Source organism: Phocoena phocoena, chromosome 9 (genome assembly GCF_963924675.1).
Source record: "Phocoena phocoena chromosome 9, mPhoPho1.1, whole genome shotgun sequence".
Lineage (NCBI taxonomy): Eukaryota > Metazoa > Chordata > Mammalia > Artiodactyla > Phocoenidae > Phocoena > Phocoena phocoena.
In genome coordinates, this window is record NC_089227.1 from 76,377,839 (window position 1) to 76,399,035 (window position 21,197).

A 21,197-nucleotide genomic window follows, 5' to 3' on the forward strand; every position below is an offset into this window, starting at 1 on the left:
TTTATATTACACATTATCAGTCTTCAGATGCAATTGTAAAATGCTCATTGGAAGCTAGCCTCAAGTATCATTTTCAAGGTTTGACTGAAACGTTGAAAGTCTACCAGAAATGCAAGAAGAAACAAATTTCCAAGCTTTGCTCATCTGAAGTTCCCAGAGCACTGCAAATTGAAGTGAAGACTTTTCCTGAAACAGTTGTTCTGCCACTTGCATTTTTCCCCCTTAAATTTATTTTGACAGTTACTGTCCTTACCCACCTTCTTCTCCTAGTAGTCCAGGGCACCTAAGGACATTTTTCATAACAAATGAAGGGAATGGATTTGGAAAATACATCTTCAGTTGGCATTTGGATAGAGGTTTCATTCATTAAAAAAAAATCTTTTGGGTGCTATCAACTTGAGAGTAATGTAAATGCAAGCCTGCAAGGGTAAATAAATATCCCTGTGAGAAGAAGAAAGAGCCTTTTGCATGTCTGATACAGTCACAAGGCCCAAACCTTAATATGTAGTCAAGTGAGATATCACATATTGAGCAAGATACCAGTTCTGTAAAAGTCTACTTAAATAAATTAAAGTTGAGAAGTTATTCTGAAATTAAATCAAGAAAAGAAAATTTAGAATCCTGTGAGAAATCCTATCTTCAATTTTCTGTATACTATTCTCATTTTAAATAACTTAAATTTGGGCATTAAAAAATATTTTTACATTGCTTTAATGCTTTAATCTCGGCAATTTTGTCCCTGTGCTAGTATTAGGCATTTAAAGTGAGGCCAAGTTAAAGATCCTCTTAGAATGAGGAAAATATAAAACTAATTTAAGTAAATCCTAGAAAACATTAAGGCTTAAGATCCTCGACTTTTTCTTGTTCTTTCACTAGAGAATAATATTTATATTTTTCCATCACAGAATTTAACCTAAAATATGAACAAAAATAACACCGTTGACAGTTGTTTATAATGCAGTTAAATGTATTCAGTTTTAAAATCTGAAGGACTTCCTTTTAATTGCCTCCATAAGGAATCGATTTTAGGTGCATGTTGACCAAAGTAGCTTGAACTCAATCACAGTCAACTGTCTTGTGACCGTGCAAGTGAACAGAAATACTCGACAACAGCCAAGTTCCACATATCATATATGAAAGTAAAAATGAAAGGTGATTAAAAATAGCAATGACAATACTTGAGAAGGAACAAATGACAACAAAAATGGCACTTAATGTGCTCAGGAAGGCCTTTAGTTACAATATCTGATCAATGACCCAAACATTTAAAAGAAATGGAGGGCTTCCCTGGTGGTGCAGTGGTTGAAAGTCCGCCTGCCGATGCAGCGGACACGGGTTCGTGCCCCGGTCCGGGAAGATCCCGCATGCAGCGGAGCGGCTGGGCCCGTGAGACATGGCCGCTGAGCCTTGCGCGTCCGGAGCCTGTGCTCCGCAACGGGAGAGGCCACAGCAGTGAGAGGCCTGCATACCGCAAAAAGAAAAGAAAAGAAAAGAAAAGAAATGGAGAACCCGGGCATTGAGTAAAAGGCTATTGCAGCAAAGGACAAAGTATCAAAGAACCAAAATAAATTATCAAACATAATGATAAGCCAAGTTTGAGAGCCATCTAGACTGATGGCTCTCAGACTGGACTGCACATATAAATCACCTGGGGAGCATTAAAAATACCGTATACCAGGGCTTCCCTGGTGGCGCAGTGGTTGAGAGTCCGCCTGCCGATGCAGGGGACGCGGGATCGTGCCCCGGTCCGGGAGGATCCCACGTGCTGCGGAGCGGCTGGGGCCGTGGGCCATGACCGCTGAGCCTGCGCGTCCGGAGGCTGTGCTCCGCAGCGGGAGGGGCCACAACAGTGGGAGGCCCATGTACCGCAAAAAAAAAAAAAAAAAAAAAAATACCGTATACCAAAGCCTGAGTCCTACTTTCAGAAATTGTTTTTATTGAGCTGGGGTACAGCCTGTGCATTGGGATTTTTATAGCTTCTAGGTGATTCTAATGTGGTGCCAGGGTTAGAAACCACCGTTCTAGACTGTTTCTCTCAAGCATGCGCACTCACTCCTCTCTCTCTCATTCTCACTCTTTCTGTTCAAATCAGCTTTTGCAACTTGAACAAAACAAACAGTAATAGTTTGATCTTTGGGGGGACTATTATGGTGGTTTTCTAGAGATGTTTTTCTTTGAAGTATCCAAAATTTCCTTACTTATAAATAGAGCGGATCCTTACTATAGGATGGATCCCGTTCTTCACTCTTACGAAGAGATATATTAAATAAATAAATAACTCCTTATCAAGAGTCTCCTTATAAAATGATTCTGACAATTTAAAATCTGTCCACCTGGCCATATGGTGCTCAGAGTTTGGGGAACCTACAGTCAGGAGAATATGCTCTTATTCAGCCCTGAGTCTCAAGCTGTGTTTGTTAACAATGAGTCACAGAAGCAAGCTGTGACTCTGGCCATCACATTATGGACAGGCATACTCCTAACTCACATGCCCTTGGAAGAATCTTTTTCCATCTCTTACCTCAGCTTTCTCATCTCTAAAATAAATGAGTTTGACAAAGTCACGTCTAAAATTCTTAGCAGTTCTTAGACTGTACACTTCATTTTTTCACATCTTAGTGAATGTCTTTTCCTTTCTATATGTACATATACATCGCTCTACTACTCAAATAGGATCATGATGTATACAGAGTTTTACATCCTAATTCTCTCACAATTTTATGTCGTGGCTGGTTGGAACACATCATACTTATTGTGGCAAACAGAGAAAGGACAAAATGATTTTCAAATATCATGCAATTTTAAAGTACAATATTTTAATCACTGCACAGCGTTACATCTTACAAATGTGTTAGCTCTTACGCTACTGTTAAACATTTAGGTTGCTTCCAATGTTTTTGTGTTCATAGATAACGTTATGAGGAAAAACTTTGTGCCTTTAATTACCTCTAATTATTTCCTTGGGCTAGATTCTCTGGGACTGCAAGTTCAAAGAGTATGAATAATTTTGGAGTTCTTTATTCATATTGCCAAACTGGATGTCAAAAAAATTTGTTTGCAAATGTAAATTTCCTCTAGCAGCTTAAGAAAGAGCCCCAGGCACCACCCTGTCACAAAAATGAAGTCTCTTTTTTGTTCAGTTGTATAAGTGAATGGAAGATTTACCTCTAAACCTGTTTTCTTCATTCTCCTAAGAAATAGACTACTCCATCCTTAGGCCAGTCGTAGAAAGTGAGAAGAATCCACAGATGATGACAGCCTGATAAAGACTGATGTGCACAATTGTGTAATGTTTTACTGTTAAAAAAAATGGATCATGTTGCCAATATCCTTATGAAGAATATATAAACATGTAATGATGATTTTTTAAATTTTAACAATGAGATTTTTAAATGATCTCTTTCATGTTTTAAGAAAAACTAAACATTAAATCTGGGAAGAGAGAAAAGAACAGTAATAATATAGCCGCAAGGTCATTTTGATTTTTCCCTTTTAATTTTTGTCCATAACTTATTGTGAATGTGCCAGTTGTGAACTATGCCTTTCCTGGAACACACGTCATTCCTACAATTCTGTGAAGTGACTTTCTCTTGGCTGCAAGGATAGGAATGAAGACCTACTCGCCTCCATTTCAGCCCATGCTGAGCAGCACTTAGTTAACTATGTCTTCCTGGACGCCTAAAAAAAAACAAAAAAAAATCCTTAGTATTCTTAAGAAAAAAGCCTTTCAGATAAGTTTTTATTCATTCAGAAAAAATCCTCTTGTGAAGCAATGAAACACCAACTTAAAATTCTACTCATTTTATATTGCCATAAAAAATGCTAATCTAGCACATTAAATCTTATCACTTATGGTTGCTCCACGAGCCTACAGTTAGCCGATAATTGCTTTGTAATTATTTTCTGTCCTCAGCAAGGTGAGTAATAAGATATACCATTCAAGAAATAAAGTTTATGAAATCTACATTTGTTCTTATAAAATGAAAACTATCCCTCCCTAGAATTCCACTCCAGAACGAACACTTTATTTTTTAACATCTTTATTGGAGTATAATTGCTTTACAATGGTGTGTTAGTTTCTGCTTTATAACAAAGTGAATCAGTTATACATATACATATATCCCCATATCCCCTCCCTCTTGCGTCTCCCTCCCTCCCTCCCTCCCTATCCCACCCCTCTAGGTGGTCACATAGCACCGAGCTGATCTCCCTGTGCTATGCAGCTGCTTCCCACCAGCTATCGCTTTTACATTTGGTAGTGTATATATGTCCATGCCACTCTCTCACTTCGTCCCACCAAGATGTTTTTCCAAAGATGTACAGAGTCCACATATTTCTAATTTTGCTTCAAGTTAAAGAGCATTTATTTTAACCATAATAAACCAGAAATAAACTATAGAAAGAGTATAGCATAAAATTGGGCAATTTCCTTTTGTGCTAAGTATGCTAGAGCAGAAGGAAAGTTAAGCATTGAAAGAATGATGGAGGGCACCTAGACGTGGGATATGCCAGCAAATCTGGGAATGCCCTTAGTGGCCCAAGGCTGGACATCCTGTCTCCATCCTTGATACTGAGAAACATGTAGTTGAAGACTGAGTCTTAGAAGCCCCCAGTGTTGCCTGGATTATATCCATACCCACAGATAACATTTCCCATGAAAATCCCACTGTCTCCATCCCATTTCTCACAGATATTAATGTCCTACTATTTCCTTCAGGGTTTGCATATCCGGAGACCATAACCATCCTCGGTAGGGCAGTGAAAACCTAGAGAAAAAGAATCAGAGGAGGCGAGTTAGTCCAGAAAACAGGTGAACTGTCCCTCTTCTTCTTCTTAGTCCTCTCCCTCCTCCCCCCTAGGCTTCCTCCTCCTTCTCCCAGACAAACAGTCAGCAAGGCAGACCTGAAACTTGAGAGCCAGCAGAAGCCACTAATCCAAATTAGGACACTGCATCTTCTAAGTGATAATTATTCAGACAGTCTCTCATTGTTTACAAACACCTGCCCCTGTTCCAAATGTCTGATGTTTTCTGTTGATTCGTGAATACATTCACAATTCACCTTTTCTTAGAACTTGTATTCTGTTAATAAGAAAGACATGATTTTCTTTTCCATTATAAGAAGCCATTTTTTGTGTTTGACAAACTAATATCTTACGCTGTCTGCTTTGTAATTTGCAGCCAGAATCTGAAGATAGCTTCCATATCTTTAGTGTATGGGCTTGTTTTCATTCTGACACAATGATCAGCCTGAAAAGGTAGTGAGCCCCCCACCTGTAAAAGCACTCGAAGAAAGGCCAAATGACCTTCCTGTAAGGAGAGCTGAGCAGGGAATCCTAAATTCGGTGGAAGACTGGCCTAAATAATTTCTATATTATATGTCAACTGCAATAATTCATATATGATACCTATTTCCAAAATTACTTGAGATGACATACAGTAAAATATGTACTATGAGTCTGCTAAACTGGAATTTGAAACTGAACTTCTGAGAACTCAAGATAAATGATTCCTAATGCAATGCCTTATTAGCAGGTGTAATAACGAGTAGTATTCACGAAGCAGAGTTTTCTAGGTTTATTCATGCTGTTCTGAACAAATTTGTTAAGTGTGACAGTGTCAACAGATTGTAGTTTTTAGAGTCAGTTTAAGTTCCTCTTTCTACAAGCAAGTTTACCCGTTTGTTTCTCACTTGCCTGTTTTCTGAGTCTGATAGAGTTTCTATCATAGGCGGCCCTTAACACAGTCTTGCCCACAGTAGGGACGATGTAAAAGTGTGTGGATTGAACTGAAGAGAGAAATATGCATCCTGATGGGGATATAATTAGATTGTAAGAGAGGGATAAAATACAACAATAAGGAGAAGAAATAGCAACGGTTCAGTTCCTTTCTGTGTGGAGAGAAGCAATGCTCCGCTTACATTTATTCCTCACAGAAGAAAAATGTGGCTTGTAGCTTTAGTTTCTGTAGCTTTAGCTTAGTGCCTTTTATTTTTGCTCAGATAGAGAGTAGGCATGGTGAACCAGCAGCAAGCTATTTGCCTGGAATCCAAAATTGGCAGATATTAACAATTTATCAAAATGTAAAAGGAAAAGAAAAGAAAGCCCTCGATCCCCTTAATGTTTCAGGATAATACATATCACTCTTCATCTAGAAAACAACAGTATAATTGCTCCCCACCTTTTCTCCTTGGATTTTTCGGAACCTGGTCCGTGACCTCTCCCAGCCCCAATACTGCAGCAAAGTTAATCACTCCCTTCTCGCTGCCCCTCGAAGATCCAATGATCCAAACACTTTCTCATCAAGATAAAAAAAAAATCATGTGACCCTTCTCCCACTAGCTCCTCTTCAAGTTTGAAAAATTATTTCTAGCAAATCTAAACTTTTCAATGAAGGGTTTTTGTTTTGCCATCATATATACCCTCCTCATTCTAATATTATGCAGTGAAGCTTCTGTCCTCATCCTGTACTGATATTGTTTTAAGGACACGAATGATCATCTGCTCATTAAATCAGTCTGTTTCCCTTCACCTTTCTACTGCCTTTTCTATTATTGGCCACTCGCTGCTTCTCCCACAGGTTAGATTCTGTCACACTGCGAGGACTTGAGCCTCTTCCAAGCCCTCTGACTAACCCTTCTCCACCTCTTTTGCTGGTATTCTCTATCCAACCATTCTATAAAGTGTGCTTTTCCCTCAAGGTATTTAGCTTTGTGCTCATTTTTTTCTTTATGTCTTCATCCTCAGAGATCTTATCCACTCCTAAACTTCCAAGGATTAAGTCAATGTCTCAGCAAATCTTTAGAGGATTATAAATAAACAAACAAATACATAAATTTCCCCTAAAAAATCATCTCTTCATCTTTTGGTCAATTTTGATCTTATCCTTGGCCCCAAGCCTGGCCCAGCAGGCGTTTCATTTTTATTATTCATTTTCTTTCCTTCCTTTCCAGGCTCACTTTCAGCTCTTATATAACCCACAGAACTTTCAGAATGGCTTCAAACAGTTTTCTTAGCTTTTAATTGTGGTCTGTCGTCTCTCGTCCTATCTGATTTTCACTGCACTCTCTCTCTCTTTCTGCATATGTGAGTGTGTTTTGTGTGTGTATATCAACTTCACTGTAAACTGCTGGAGGGTAGAAAGCATAGGATGTATTTGCAGTATAACCTATAGGACTAGCAGAGCGTCTTACTCGTAGTTAATATTGAATAGGTACCCGTAACCATGATGATAATTGGTAAGAACTCAGTCACTGTTAGGAACGTGGATAAGGAATATCCTGTACCCTTTCCTCCCTTATTTCGGATCTCCACTCTGGTCGATATGCTCCACACGCAGGACCACTCCACGTTCATCGCCATGGTCTCTAATTCTTCTTTTTTTTTCCTTTTTATTTTGTTGAAGTATAGTTGATTTACGATGTAGTGTTAGTTTCAGGTGTACAGCACAATGATTCAGTTATACTTGTATATGTATATATATCTGTTCCTTTTCAGATTCTTTTTCCTTATTGCTTATTACAATACTGAGTAGAGTTCTCTGTGCTGTACAGTAGGACCTTGTTGTTTATCTATTTTATATATAGTAGTGTGTATATGTTAATCCCAGCCTCCTAATTTATCCCTTTCCCCCCCTTTCACCTTTGGCAACCATAAGTTTGTTTTCTATGTCTGTGGGTCTATTTCTGTTTTGTACATAAGTTCATCTGTATCTTTTTTTTTAGATTCCCCATATAAGCAATATCATATGATATTTGTCTTTGTCTGGCTTACTTCACTTAGTATGATAATCTCTAGGTCCATCTATGCTGCTGCAAATGGCATCATTTCATTTTTTTTATGGCTGAGTAATATTCTATTGTATATATGTATCACATCTTTATCCATTCATCTGGCGATGCACATTTAGGTTGCTTCCATGTCTTGGCTATTGTAAATGGAGCTGCAGTGAACATCGGGGTGCATTCTTCTTGATGACTATTTTTATTTACTTCCCAAATTTATGTTTAAAAATATGATTTTTTTCTAATGTGTTTTATATTATTGGTATAAGGTTGTACAGTTTTTGAAACTGAACTATGAACTGTTGAATTGAACCAAATACATACATACAAATAGTTATGTTTATACACGCACACACGAAGACATATGTATGTGTGTGTGTGTCTATTATATTTTGTATTATTTTGCTAGTGCTGCCATAAGAAAGTACCACAGACTGAGTGACTTAAATACCAGAAATTTATTTTCTCATAGTTCTGGAGGCTAGAAATCTAAGACCAAGGTGTCGGCAGTGTTGATGTCTTTTGAAGTCTCTGTCCTTCATTTGTAGATGACAGTCTTCTCCGTGCTTTCCCATGGTCTTCCCTCTGTACTTTGCTGTGTCCACATTTCCTCTTCTTATAAGGACAACAGTCATATTGGATTAGGGACCACCAAAATGATTTCATTTTAACTTAATTGCCTCTTTAGGGATCCTATCTCCAGATAGTAACATTCTGAGATTAGGACTTCAACATATGAATTTCGGGGGGAACAAATTCAGCCACGGTGTGTGTGTGTGTGTGTGTGTGAATGGTGAAAGAAACACAAGTAAAAAAAATTAAGACAGGGAAGTATAGGAAGACATTAAGCTTTGAAGGAAAAAAATATCAAACAAAAATTTAATCAACTATCTAGACTAATGTCTAAAGAATTCAGCTGGGAAGGCGTCAACCACAGGACATCAGGGAGGTCATCGGATTCAACAGTGTTGGGTCAGTGAGGAAAGGAAGTGGCTAATAGATCCAGTGGAATTTCAGAGGGTGTTAATCATATCAATTTTTATTCCCTTGAGAAATTCTCATGAAACTGAGGTAAATATCTGGAATGCACAGTTGACAGAGACATATGGAGCACATGCTTTACTCATATAAATAAGCTTTCTATCCTCTTCAGGGGCATACGTTACATTTTGAATTACCTCATAGCACATATGCTGCCCTTGTGTATCAACAGCTTAGCCTTCCATGCAGATCCATTTCCCAAAACTTCCCCTAGACCTGGGTCACTTATTGATTGTGTTCAGTCGTGGCTTTTTACTGATCATTGTTAGTTTCACTTTCAGGTGGCTCTTACAGCACATTTTAAAGTCTCCTTGCTGATATCCCTGCTGTTATTTCTTAGGTGACTCATGTTGTAACTTGGCAAACTGACTCTCTTAACAGAAAGAAGAAATACATTGGCTCGGCTAAGATGGATTTTACGTTCAATGTCATTCTAAATGATCAGTGAAAAAAATTGAACGTGTTAGTATTTGAAACAAGTACATTGGGAGCAGTCTAAAGGCGCCCCTTTTAGGAATTAGCTTCCTGCAGAACATTCTCCTGCCAGAAGGACTCACCCCAACTCCCCCAAACTCTCACAGAAACATAATGGGACTCTCAACAATCCTTACTGGTCATCCTCAAGACGCGAACCATGTACAATCTCTGTGCAAGGCATTCTGCAAGTGCAGGCACACTGGGTGAAAGATGAAATATTCACTAAAACAAAATAAAAGCTGAAAATGTGCAGTCGTATTGGGCTTATTAAAAAATACCATATTAGGGGCTTCCCTGGTGGCACAGTGGTTGAGAATCTGCCTGCCAATGCAGGGGACACGGGTTCGAGCCCTGGTCTGGGAAGATCCCACATGCCGCGGAGCAACTGGGCCCGTGAGCCATGGCCGCTGAGCCTGCGCATCTGGAGCCTGTGCTCCGCAACAAGAGAGGCCGCGACAGAGAGGCCCGCGCACCGTGATAAAGAGTGGCGCCCCGCTCACCGCAACTAGAGAAAGCCCTCATGCAGAAACGAAGACCCAACCCAGCCAAAAATCAATCAAATTTTTTTTTTAAATCACCTATAATTTAAAAAAATATACCATATTAGTTCTCATGATCAGCATTGAAATGAAAAAAAAAATTCAGTGGCAGAAAAAGAAGGGACCCACAGGTAGCTAGGATTTCTTTGGTATATTTGTGTGAGTCAGAGCTGACTTTTTTCACCTGGCTGAGCACACCCTTTTCAGGATGGCAGCATAGAAGAGCACTTGGGTTGGGCAGGGCTTTTTTCAAACTCAGAGTTCCTGATACATACATAGTGTGCCTCTTTTTCTTGGGAATGACCAAGTAGAATAGTGACATTACTAATGCTTGCTTTTTTGTGCACATGAAGTGCTGAGAAATATTAGAGTTATATAAATTCACCTCAGTGAAAACATGTCGAGCCCTTGGATGACTCACAAGGAAACATGGAGGGAAGAACATAGGCAGAGAAAGGGGGAAAGACAGGGGAAAGTAAGGAATATTACCAAGGTTGGCGAAGGTTTAATGTGGTCCAATTTGAATTTCTTAAAGTATGTGGGAAAGGAGAGGTTTGTGAATGTGCTCACTACATAGGCACGACTTGGGCAGACAGAATAAATAGAGGAAAGAATGCAGAGAAGCATACTGTACCAGGACTCTGTGGAGGAAGCCAGGGCCTGAAATTCAGGTAGACTGGAAGAGGGTTAGTTTGTCATATATTTAAAAAGGTAAGAGATCACGAACCAGGCAAGAAGGAGAGAAAGGACAGTAGGAAAGAAGTAGAAGGCAGGTGCCATTTATAAAAGCAGGTAAAGAATGAACTCCAGGAGACAGGGCAGGGAATCAAGAAGCTGGGCCAGGGGACTAAAGACAAAACGTAGTCAGTGATACAGATCAGTGCTTAGCTGTTGGAACCAGGGACCTCCACCAAAAGTGATATTTGATAGCAATGGTAATGAATCTTAATCCCTTAAATGTTCACCGCTAGTAAATCAGATGATCCTTCCCGATGTCTCTGAGCCATCACTGCCTAGTCATTGAGTCCACATTAATGAGAAAATTCCCAGGTTTCACTGGGTCGAAATGGCAGATTTTCAAGATTGATCCTTTAACAGTCATGTGGCTCAGTCCAGCTCAGTCTATAAATTCTGAGCTCATTTGTGTAATCCTTTCTCAAGAAAAATACAACAGGCTGCTCTCTCTGATGTCTATATGAGCTTTTTTCCTCAATATATTATGTGATCAGATTCTAAATATCTTAGATAGCATACAGTATAAACATACAGTGATTATAAACACACACAAACGTGTGTGTGTACATAAAAGACAGGTAATTGCAAAATAATGGCATTATACGTTCTTATGAAAATCGCGCCTGTATATTCCAAAGTTAAACTAGTGTTGCTGGCTCTTATTTATTTTTCTTGCTGAAGGCTTTTCCATTCTCATTTTCTCTATTTAAATACTGAAATGCTCATCATTGTTGTATTTTTTTGTCTTTGCTCTTGTCAACGGACAAAAGCGATCTTTGGTTACACTTAACATTCACCAAAATCTTTATTCATAATTAAACTTGTAAGATATGGTGTTGTTATCAAAATCATTATAAATTGAACCTGTATCAGAAATTGTCAGGTACAGATAAAGAATGTTCTGCCACTTTTAAGCAACTGAGTCTCCCTTTTCCCTACTGTATAAGTCTGTACAATTGTGCATTTTGTAGACTGTCAAAGAGCTGAAAATATATTATTCGTGATTTCAGTATTTTATTGTTGAGATTTTCACTGCTTCCTCAATGGTTTCCTGACTTTCAGAGGATTTTTTTCTTTTTCTTCTTTTCATTTCCTACCGGGGTAGCATTTTAAGTAGATGTTATAAATCTCTGCCAAAGGCACATTCATAGCCCTGTTTGAATGGTTTCATTTAGGCTAAGACTACCCTTACTTTTCAAGTCTCTTCAACATCTTTTATCATGATGAAATAAGACTTTGTTTTCATTAAAGAATCAAGCCCAACTACCTAAAAAGCCCCCAAAATAAATATAGATGACTTCTTTGATTTTGGAATAGATCCAATATTATACCACATTATTAAATTACCTTCAGATTCCTACTTGAAATCCAAACATGGCTTTTTAGCTAGTCTTTTTTTTTCTTAAGGATAGAAGGGGACAATCTCTGAATATATACATTTTTAATATATTCACTATTTTAGCTCTATAAATCAAACACATTTGATGCCCAAATGCTGTAAACATTTTCCGTAAAGGCAAACAGAATTCTAGTATCTCGTTTTGCAGTTTTAGTCAGACATTTCCTAAATGTTTCTAAACATTTTGAAATTTCTAAAGCATTTCTAAAGCTTCCAAGACCTCTAATTCAGGTCACACTTGTTTCTTTACACTGCACCAAATCTAGCGGAGACATGTGTTGAGTCACAGATTCAAAAGGGAATGTGGGAAATAGAAATCTTTACTAAATTCCATTTCTAACCTAGACAAGTAGATACTAAGAATACTATTTTTTTAAAGGTGTCATAATTTTTCAAAATTTTAGCCTCAAGGCAGCTATATACTATTCTTCTTGATCTGTTTTACAATCAGGAAGAATGGTTTATTCATGTGGTCATAAGTGACAGGGGAATACATATCATAATGATTTACAGGATTTTTTTTTCCAGGTGAATAGAGCTCCTAACAGATATATCTATCTTTGGGGAAGGAAAAAAAAATCACAGATGAGATAACCTTTCTCTTCAACGTTTCTTTTGTAACATCAGTCACTCTGTTCTCTCCATATAATGATGAAGAACAACCACTTTCAGGTTTATAAATCTCCTATCTTCACAATGTCCCAGTCTCATGAAGTGTTACACTGCTTTTATAATAATGCATGAAGTCCATATTACAACTCCTACTGTGTGCTGTTGCATTTCTTCTTATAATTTTAATTTTTTAGTGCTTCAAATAACATAAAAAATAATTTGGTAGTATTCACAAATGCTAATCTACAGACAGCTCCTATAGATTTTGCAGTAGACTCAAAGATCCCCTAAAGTCTGAGACCTGTGTTTAGAAGCCAAGGGTGTTTTACAAGTACTTTAAAAATATCTTTGTATTCATGTTCACTCCTGAATAGTAAAATATCAGAGAAAGGATATCCGCTTCACCCAGTAAATAACAAAACTATCTCTTTTTATTTTAACACATGTGCTCCTCTCCTTAGCTGAATGTTTATACTGTTATAATTTGTAGGACATAATTCTATGGTTCTTAATGTAATAAAAACTCAAATGAAATTTTTTTTAACATCTTTTTTGGAGTATAGTTGCTTTGCAATGGTGTGTTAGTTTCTGCTGTATAACAAAGTGAATTAGCTGTATGTATACATATATCCCCATATCCCCGCCCTCTTGCATCTCCCTTCCACCCTCACTATCCTACCCTTCTAGGTGGTCACAGAGCACCGAGCTGATCTCCCTGTGCTATGCGGCTGCTTCCCACTAGCTATCTATTTTACATTTGGTAGTGTATATATGTCCATGTCACTCCGTCACTTTGTCCCAGCTTACCCTTCCCCCTCCCCATGTCCTCAAGTCCATTCTCTATGCCTGCGTCTTTATTCCTGTCCTGCCCCTAGGTTCATCAGAACCTTTTTTTTTTTTTTTTTTTTTTTTAGATTCCATACATATGTGTTAGTATACGGTATTTGTTTTCCTCTTTCTGACTTACTTCACTCTGTATGACAGACTCTAGGTCGATCCACCTCACTACAAATAACTCAGTTTCCTTCCCTTTTATGGCTGAGTAATACTCCATTGTATATATGTGCTGCATCTTCTTTATCCATTCATCTGTTGATGGACACTTAGGTTGCTTCCATGTCCTGGCTATTGTACATAGTGCTGCAATGAACATTGTGGTACATGACTCTTTTTGAATTATGGTTTCCTCAGGGTATATGCCCAGTAGTGGGATTGCTGGGTCATATGGTAGTTCTATTTTTAGTTTTTTAAGGAATCTCCATACTGTTCTCCATAGTGGCTGTATCAGTTTACATTCCCACCAACAGTGCAAGAGGGTTCCCTTTTCTCCACACCCTCTCCAGCATTTACTGTTGGTAGACTTTTTTATGACAGCCATTCTGACCAGTGTGAGGTGATACCTCATTGTAGTTTTGATTTACATTTCTCTAATGATTAGTGATGTTGAGCATCCTTTCATGTTTGTTGGCACTCTGTATATCTTCTTTGGAGAAATGTCTGTTTAGGTCTTCTGCCCATTTTTGTATTGCGTTGTTTGTTGTTTTGATACTGAGCTGCATGTGCTGCTTGTATATTTTGGAGATTAATCCTTTGTCAGTTGCTTCATTTGCAAATATTTTCTCCCATTTGAGGGTTGTCTTTTCATCTTGTTAATGGTTTCCTTTGCTGTGCAAAAGCTTTTAAGTTTCATTAGGTCCCATTTGTTTATTTTTGTTTTTATTTCCATTTCTCTAGGAGGTGGGTCAAAAATTATCTAGCTGTGTTTTATGTCATAGAGTGTTCTGCCTATGTTTTCCTCTAAGAGTTTTATGGTGTCTGGCCTTACATTTAGGTCTTTAATCCATTTTGAGGTTTTTTTTGTGTTTGGTGTTTGGAGGTGTTCTAATTTCATTCTTTTACATGTAGCTGTCCAGTTTTCCCAGCACCAGTTATTGAAGAGGCTTTTTCTCCATTGTATATTCTTGCCTGCTTTATCAAAGATAAGGTGACCTTATGTGCATAAACTCACATGAAATTTAATGAGACTTTTACTGAAAGAAAGTGAGGAGTTAGTGGCATTTCTGATTTTAAGTGCTTTTCTTATTATTTCATTATATTCTAAAAGATGTACAGAAGGTAATTTAGAGTCCCTATCTCATTGTAACTTGCATTTGTAATCCTAAATTCCAGAATTAAAATGATGTAAATGATAGTGTGTCCTTTTGAAGGGCATATATAGTAATCATTGATTTTTATCATAGCTAGAAATAATAGAGGGAGGTAACTATAAAAAAAATTATTTATATATAATATATAAATATGTAAACTTTATATTACATATGTATGTATATGTATATATAATACACACACACACATACACACACACACACACACACACACAGAGGATTCCTTAACTCTATCAAATATGTCAAAAGTGAAGTGGTCCAGATGAAGCCCAATAGGTAGGAGACTGAATTCTTCCATCAGGAGCAAAGGGCCTCAGGGGCTGGTTTAGTTCTAGGATATCTCAGGATTTGTACCCAGGGCTCTTGAGGAAACAGTAATGAGCTTGTTTTTCCTGAATGGGTCCCTCAGACTAGAATCTAGATCCCTCAGAGTAGAATCTAGGATCAGAACCTCAGAGACCATTTAGTTTGGGCCCATCTTATAGTTGAATCTAATAGGAAACTACCTATAGAAAGCAAAGCAGAATACTACTCACCCCGCTATTTACCAGGAAGGAAGGAACTTGATTCTGCTTTACAGCTGCAGTCACTCCCCACTCCTCTTGACATCTGTGGGCCTTGGAAACACAAGCTTGTGAAGAAAACTACATTCACTCACCACTTAAGATGAAAACTTTAAAAGGCGGGTGGAAGACGGCATAGCAAAATAGACAGAAACAGGAAGAGAACTGAATTAATTTTATACCATTGTCTAATGTATATTTTTAAATTACCCTTATCTAATTACTTTAGGTTTGGGACCATTTATCTATCTGCCTATCTGGCAGTATTTTTTTCAATAAAGTTTCACACGGCAATGTTGTGGAGTTTCAGAGTATTATCTCTTGCACTAAGTTTGAAAAACCCAAATTAAAATGTCATAAAGCAAAACAAAGTGTGCGTTGTCACAAAGCAAAGCAACAACATTCATCAAAAACACCTTCTCGGGCTTCCCTGGTGGCTCAGTGGTTGAGAGTCCGCCTGCCGATTCAGGGGACACGGGTTCGTGTCCCAGTCCGGGAAGATCCCATATGCTGTGGAGCGGCTGGGCCCATGAGCCATGGCCGCTGAGCCTGCGCGTCCGGAGCCCGTGCTCCGCAACGGGAGAGGCCACAAGAGTGAGAGGCCCACGAACCGCAAAAAAAAAACACCTTCTCATAAGCCAGCCCAGAAACATTCTTCGGAAAACACAGGCCGAAGCTGATAAATACTTAACCGTAAAATTAGGAGCTGGCTCACATGCCTAGGCAATGTTTATTTGCACAAAGCTAAATTCGGTCATGCAATGGCTTGAGAATCTTCTTTTTTTCTAAGATGAGAACTTAACATAAATAATGGATAATAGATTTTAAGTGCACGTTAGAGTGTGGACTATGATATGATAAATTCATGGTGTGAAATAAACATCAGAGGTGAATGATGAATATGCAGAACACAAGAATAAATAGAAATTTTGACTTTAAAACTTAATTGTTAACACTCTTACCAAAATATACATTTAATATAGAACATAATATACATAGACATATTGAAGAATGTAGTAGACTCTTGTGGCAGCTGAGACTGTAGATATTTTAAGCCATAAGACCAAGAACATTTGACAACCATTTACTACAAGTGAAAGCATTTGCAAGAGGACAGGCAGTGACTGTTGAAGTGCTTTCTAGCTCACTGAGCCTAAAATCCTCAAATGCTAGGACAAGGCAGCAGGCAGTAAAGTTTATGATTGTTACTCTTTTATTTTAACATCCGATTTAATACAAAAAGTTTGCCTTTTATGGGTTCAATTATTTATGAGTTCAATTTATTTTAAAATAATTTATTCTCTGGGAAGAATAACTGCCATCATTTTTTTTTCCCCAGCAGAGAACTGAAAACTTTACAAGTGAATTCTATTAATTCAGGTGTCTTTTCTGGAGTCAGAACTGGGGCAAGTTACTTGATCTCACTGTACCCCAGTTTATTCCTATTTAGAATGGGGATTATGATAGTAGTAACTTCCTAGAGTTGAGTGGAAACTTGAGTGAGAACATCTAAGAGCTCAATATATGGTTTTATTATTATGATTACTATTATTATTATTGCCATTTTGTTTATTTCTAGTCAGAGAGAGGCCTCTGAAGTTTACCTGTTGGTTGTGTTCCTTAATTTTCATAAAGGCTCTTAACTTCATCCTCTGCCAGTGGATTGTTTCTCCCTTTGATCAGTCACCAAGAAAATATGACTCTTGCCAGAGATTTCAGCCTTCAAAGCCTTGATTTTATTCCTTATCAAAAGCCTGATTGTGGCAAATATTAATGGGACAATAAAACTATCCATTCATTTATTGGAGGGATTCTGAATGTGAGGAATGTAGGGTGCTGCTAGGTCCTTCATTTTACATAGAAGTTTTTTCATTACACATATTGCAACTTTAATTTTGTGTCTATATTTTTGGAGGGAGATGTTCCAATCACAACTTTCATCTAATTCTCAGGATAGGTGGCCCCAAATCCACCTGTAGTAGTTTTGTCTTTTGTAGAATTTTTTTTTTTTTTTTTTTATGCGGTATGCGGGCCCCTCACTGTTGTGGCCTCTCCCATTGTGGAGCACAGGCTCCGGACGCGCAGGCTCAGCGGCCATGGCTCACGGGCCCAGCCACTCCGCGGCATGTGGGACCTTCCCAGACTGGGGCACGAACCCGTGTCCCCCACATCGGCAGGCGGACTCTCAACCACTGTGCCACCAGGGAAGCCCTTTTGTTTGTTTGTTTGTTTGTTTTTTGTAGAATTTTTTAACAAATTAAATTTTGGTGTTATATCACTGTCACCTATTTTTTAATGATACTTATTACGTAGATCATTGTTTAGGATGACCTTTACGATAACCTTCACAATAATCTTGTTATGAGGACTTGATAAGAGAAATTTTACTTATGTCTCAGTGTCAGGAAAGTTTCTGAAAAGCTGTCTGTGTTTATATCATGAGAAAAGTAAATATTTTTTTTCTTGGACTGCTAGAAAATCTCCACTGCAATTTGTATACAGGTTTTCCATGTTAAATTAATTATGGATTGATTCTTTTCCTAACATGATTCTGCTTCATCTGGATTTCCCATGCACTTTCTTTGAAAAAGTCAAAAATGAGAAGCCATTTCCCCAGTATATACCATCACCAACCATGTTCAATCCTTTCAGTAAAGTTATACCTCAGATTTCCACCCATATAGTTAGGATTACAAATGAAACATTTCTTTTCAAATTTGTTGAATGCTCGTGAGATATTTGGAGACTTTAGGTTCAAAACATGTAGCAATATTAAAGTGTACTCTTCCGTAGCTTACGTTATTCTGAATTATTGCCCACTGAGTATCAAAGTAGCAGAAGAATGGATTGGCCTATAGAGGGAGACAATGTGGTTCAGTGGGAAGGGCCCCACTCATGGAGCTGGAAAACTGATTCTAATCCAGCCTCTGCAACTTCAGGCAGAAGTTTATCCCCTCCAGGAGTAGAAGACAACACCAGTACATCTATACACCTCATGAGATTGGGTTAGGATAAATAAAATAATACAGCAGAACGTAAGCTTAATGGAGAATTGTAACCTCCACCAAACGGCCAGCCTTGTCACTCTTCTCTGTGGCTCATGGGGATCTTCCACTTTTCATAACCAGATAATTCAAAGGGCAGAGGTTTTAGAACTCTAATACATAAGGGTATTCTCCCAAGGGACTCCAAATCTCAATCTTATAAACGCTTTTAAAAATGGGTCTGGGGATCTCACCTCCAACCAAGCTAACATGAAACTCTAGAAGTAGATCTCATGATATCTGGATTTGGAACAAGTTCCCCACAGTAAAGGCATTTGGTAAGGGTGCAAAAAACAGTTGTTGAGTTAATTCTTCGGCAGATAGTACAACCCAGTATACAGATTGGTTTTTGGAAATCACAGTTTACACCACAGCTCTTTTCTTTCTGTGGTGGAACAGATACTTCAAAGCCCCAAACATACAGGGAGAGTTAAAGAAGTCCTCAAACATTCAATAACAAACTGGAGGTTGGTATGTCAGAAGTCCACAGTGTACCTCTAGGGAGAGATGTCGCCTAAGACTCCTGCATACCAAGCAGAATAATCTCACTTCAGTTCCCACTAAACTCATAATAGAAATCAGTACTTTAAAAATCCATTTTAATGAAATTGTTCTCTCCTTGCTAATATCTCAAAGAATACGTTGGGGCTTAGAGACTGCCAAGTCAAAACAGTCTCAATGATATTTTTTAATCCCCTTTTTGAGAGGCCATAGAATAAAAACAGTTAAGCTTTAAAATGATCAAGTGAGTTTCTCTTAAAACCACACTGTGAGTTCCTCAAAAGGTAGAGCTTTGTACCTATAGGACCCAGCAGATAGAAGGCACTCAAATAATATGATCTGGAAGAAAGGGAGGGAGGGAGGGAGGAAAGAAGGAAGGGAGGAAGGGAGGGAGAAAAGAGGAAAGGGAAGGAGGCAAAGAGGAGGGAGGAAAGAAGTAAGGGAGGAAGGGAGGGAGAAAAGAGGAAAGGGAAGGAGGCAAAGAGGAGGGAGAGAGAAAGGTAGAGAAACTAAGGGAAAGTGGGAGTAATCTCTGAGTGAATGAATGAATGAAGGTATGAATGACTCTTGTTAACATTGACCTTATGTTTGCCTTTTTGATAATCTTTATGAAACCAGAAGGTAAAGATGCTCACCCTCTTCATTATAATGATATTAAATGAATTTTTCCAGATAGTCTTTGATAAGTGCAACCTGTCTCTCTGTTATTTACTTAGATTCACTATGTCTCAACAATATTAGGCAAAGTGTATCTAATTTTCCCTGAAGAACTCTTTTATAATTATGTTAACTTTGGGACTTTTTAATGAATTAAATATTAGCCAAACTATTGCCAAATTGTTATTCATATATGAAAAGTATGATACCGGCCAGTATATGCTTAGAAAGTAATAAAGCAAAGATACACTGGTTCCAAAAATATGAAGGATCAATATGCCTATTTGTAGTAGGAAGTTACATGTTAAAAGAGAAACTAACATTTTAGTTTAGTTTACATACAACAAATACTGTATGCTAACACATATATGGAATCTAAAACAAACAAAAAAAAGGTTCTGAAGAAACTAGGGGCAGGACGGGAATAAAGACGCAGACCTACTAGAGAATGGACTTGAGGACACGGGGAGGGGGAAGGGTAAGCTGGAAAAAAGTGAGAGAGTAGTGCTGACATGTATACACTACCAAATGTAAAATAGATAGCTAGTGGGAAGCGGCCGCACAGCACAGGGAGATACCACCTAGACCATTATCTGTCACCACCCTAGAGGGGTGGGACAGGGAGGGTGGGAGGGAGGGAGAAGCAAGAGGGAGGCGATATGGGAACATATGTATATGTATAACTGATTCACTTTGTTATAAAGCAGAAACTAACACACCATTGTAAAGCAATTATACTCCAATAAAGATGTTAAAAAAAGAAAACTTCTCACCCGCAGTGAACCTTAGTATCCCTTGGAGCACATATCCCCTCCTCACTTAGCTAATTTACAGGTCCATCTGCTCACGTGCGAGGCCAATATAGAAATCCATTCAGTGATTTTTGCAATTTGCTCACCTTGAAGAGGTAGATAAAAAAAATTTTCCAACATAAAACTGTCCAGTGAAGAAAAGAGCATATAATTTAGGACACTCGACAGCAGACAGCATTAGTTATTGCTGTTCCCTATGCACTGAACAAAAGCTGTAGAGCTCCATTCCTACTGACAGAATTATGGCCTCCACTTCAAGTCTTTTGTGGTACAGATGTAAATAATAAAGTCATATAAACAGCAATAAGGGGAAATTTCAACATCCTCTACATTTATCAGATTTCCTCATTTTAGAGAATTCATGGGTGTTAAATGGATTATCATGGAAAAATATTGGACCTCAATGATCCTCTAAATGTGTCAAAATTCCTGGTGTTGGGATTCATCTGTCTGTTACCTCTTTTCTTCTACAAGTACACCACCAAGGTTTTGTGTACATTTTCCTTGTTTGTTTTCTTCTTGGTCATCCCACTTCAGATGCATGTGCTTTCTGCAGTCATCTATCGTCTGGACCCCATGACCCAACCTCAGCATTAGGAAATTGTGAAAATGGTGAGCAGAGAGAGGGATTCATGCAGGTACCATAGGTGAGGGCACCCCTCTTAAGCTACAATATGGAGCTTGAATATTTTCCAGTCTTTGGAATATTTCATTAAAATTATAGAGTATGAACTTCTAACCTAAAACACTAGTAGATATGTAAAGAGAATCCCCTTTAGAAATTTATCCTGCCTCAAAGAACAAACATCTCAAATCTTTTGAGGAATGAATGCCCCAAATTCAGAAAGACATCCACTGAGAATGTTACAAA

At 38.2% G+C, this 21,197-nt stretch overlaps 1 protein-coding gene across 1 annotated transcript in view; it reads left to right on the plus strand.

The window, feature by feature from the left end:
* Positions 1-21,197, plus strand: part of KCND2 (potassium voltage-gated channel subfamily D member 2) — a 462,369-nt gene that overhangs the window by 300,303 nt on the left and 140,869 nt on the right. The window lies entirely within an intron of this gene.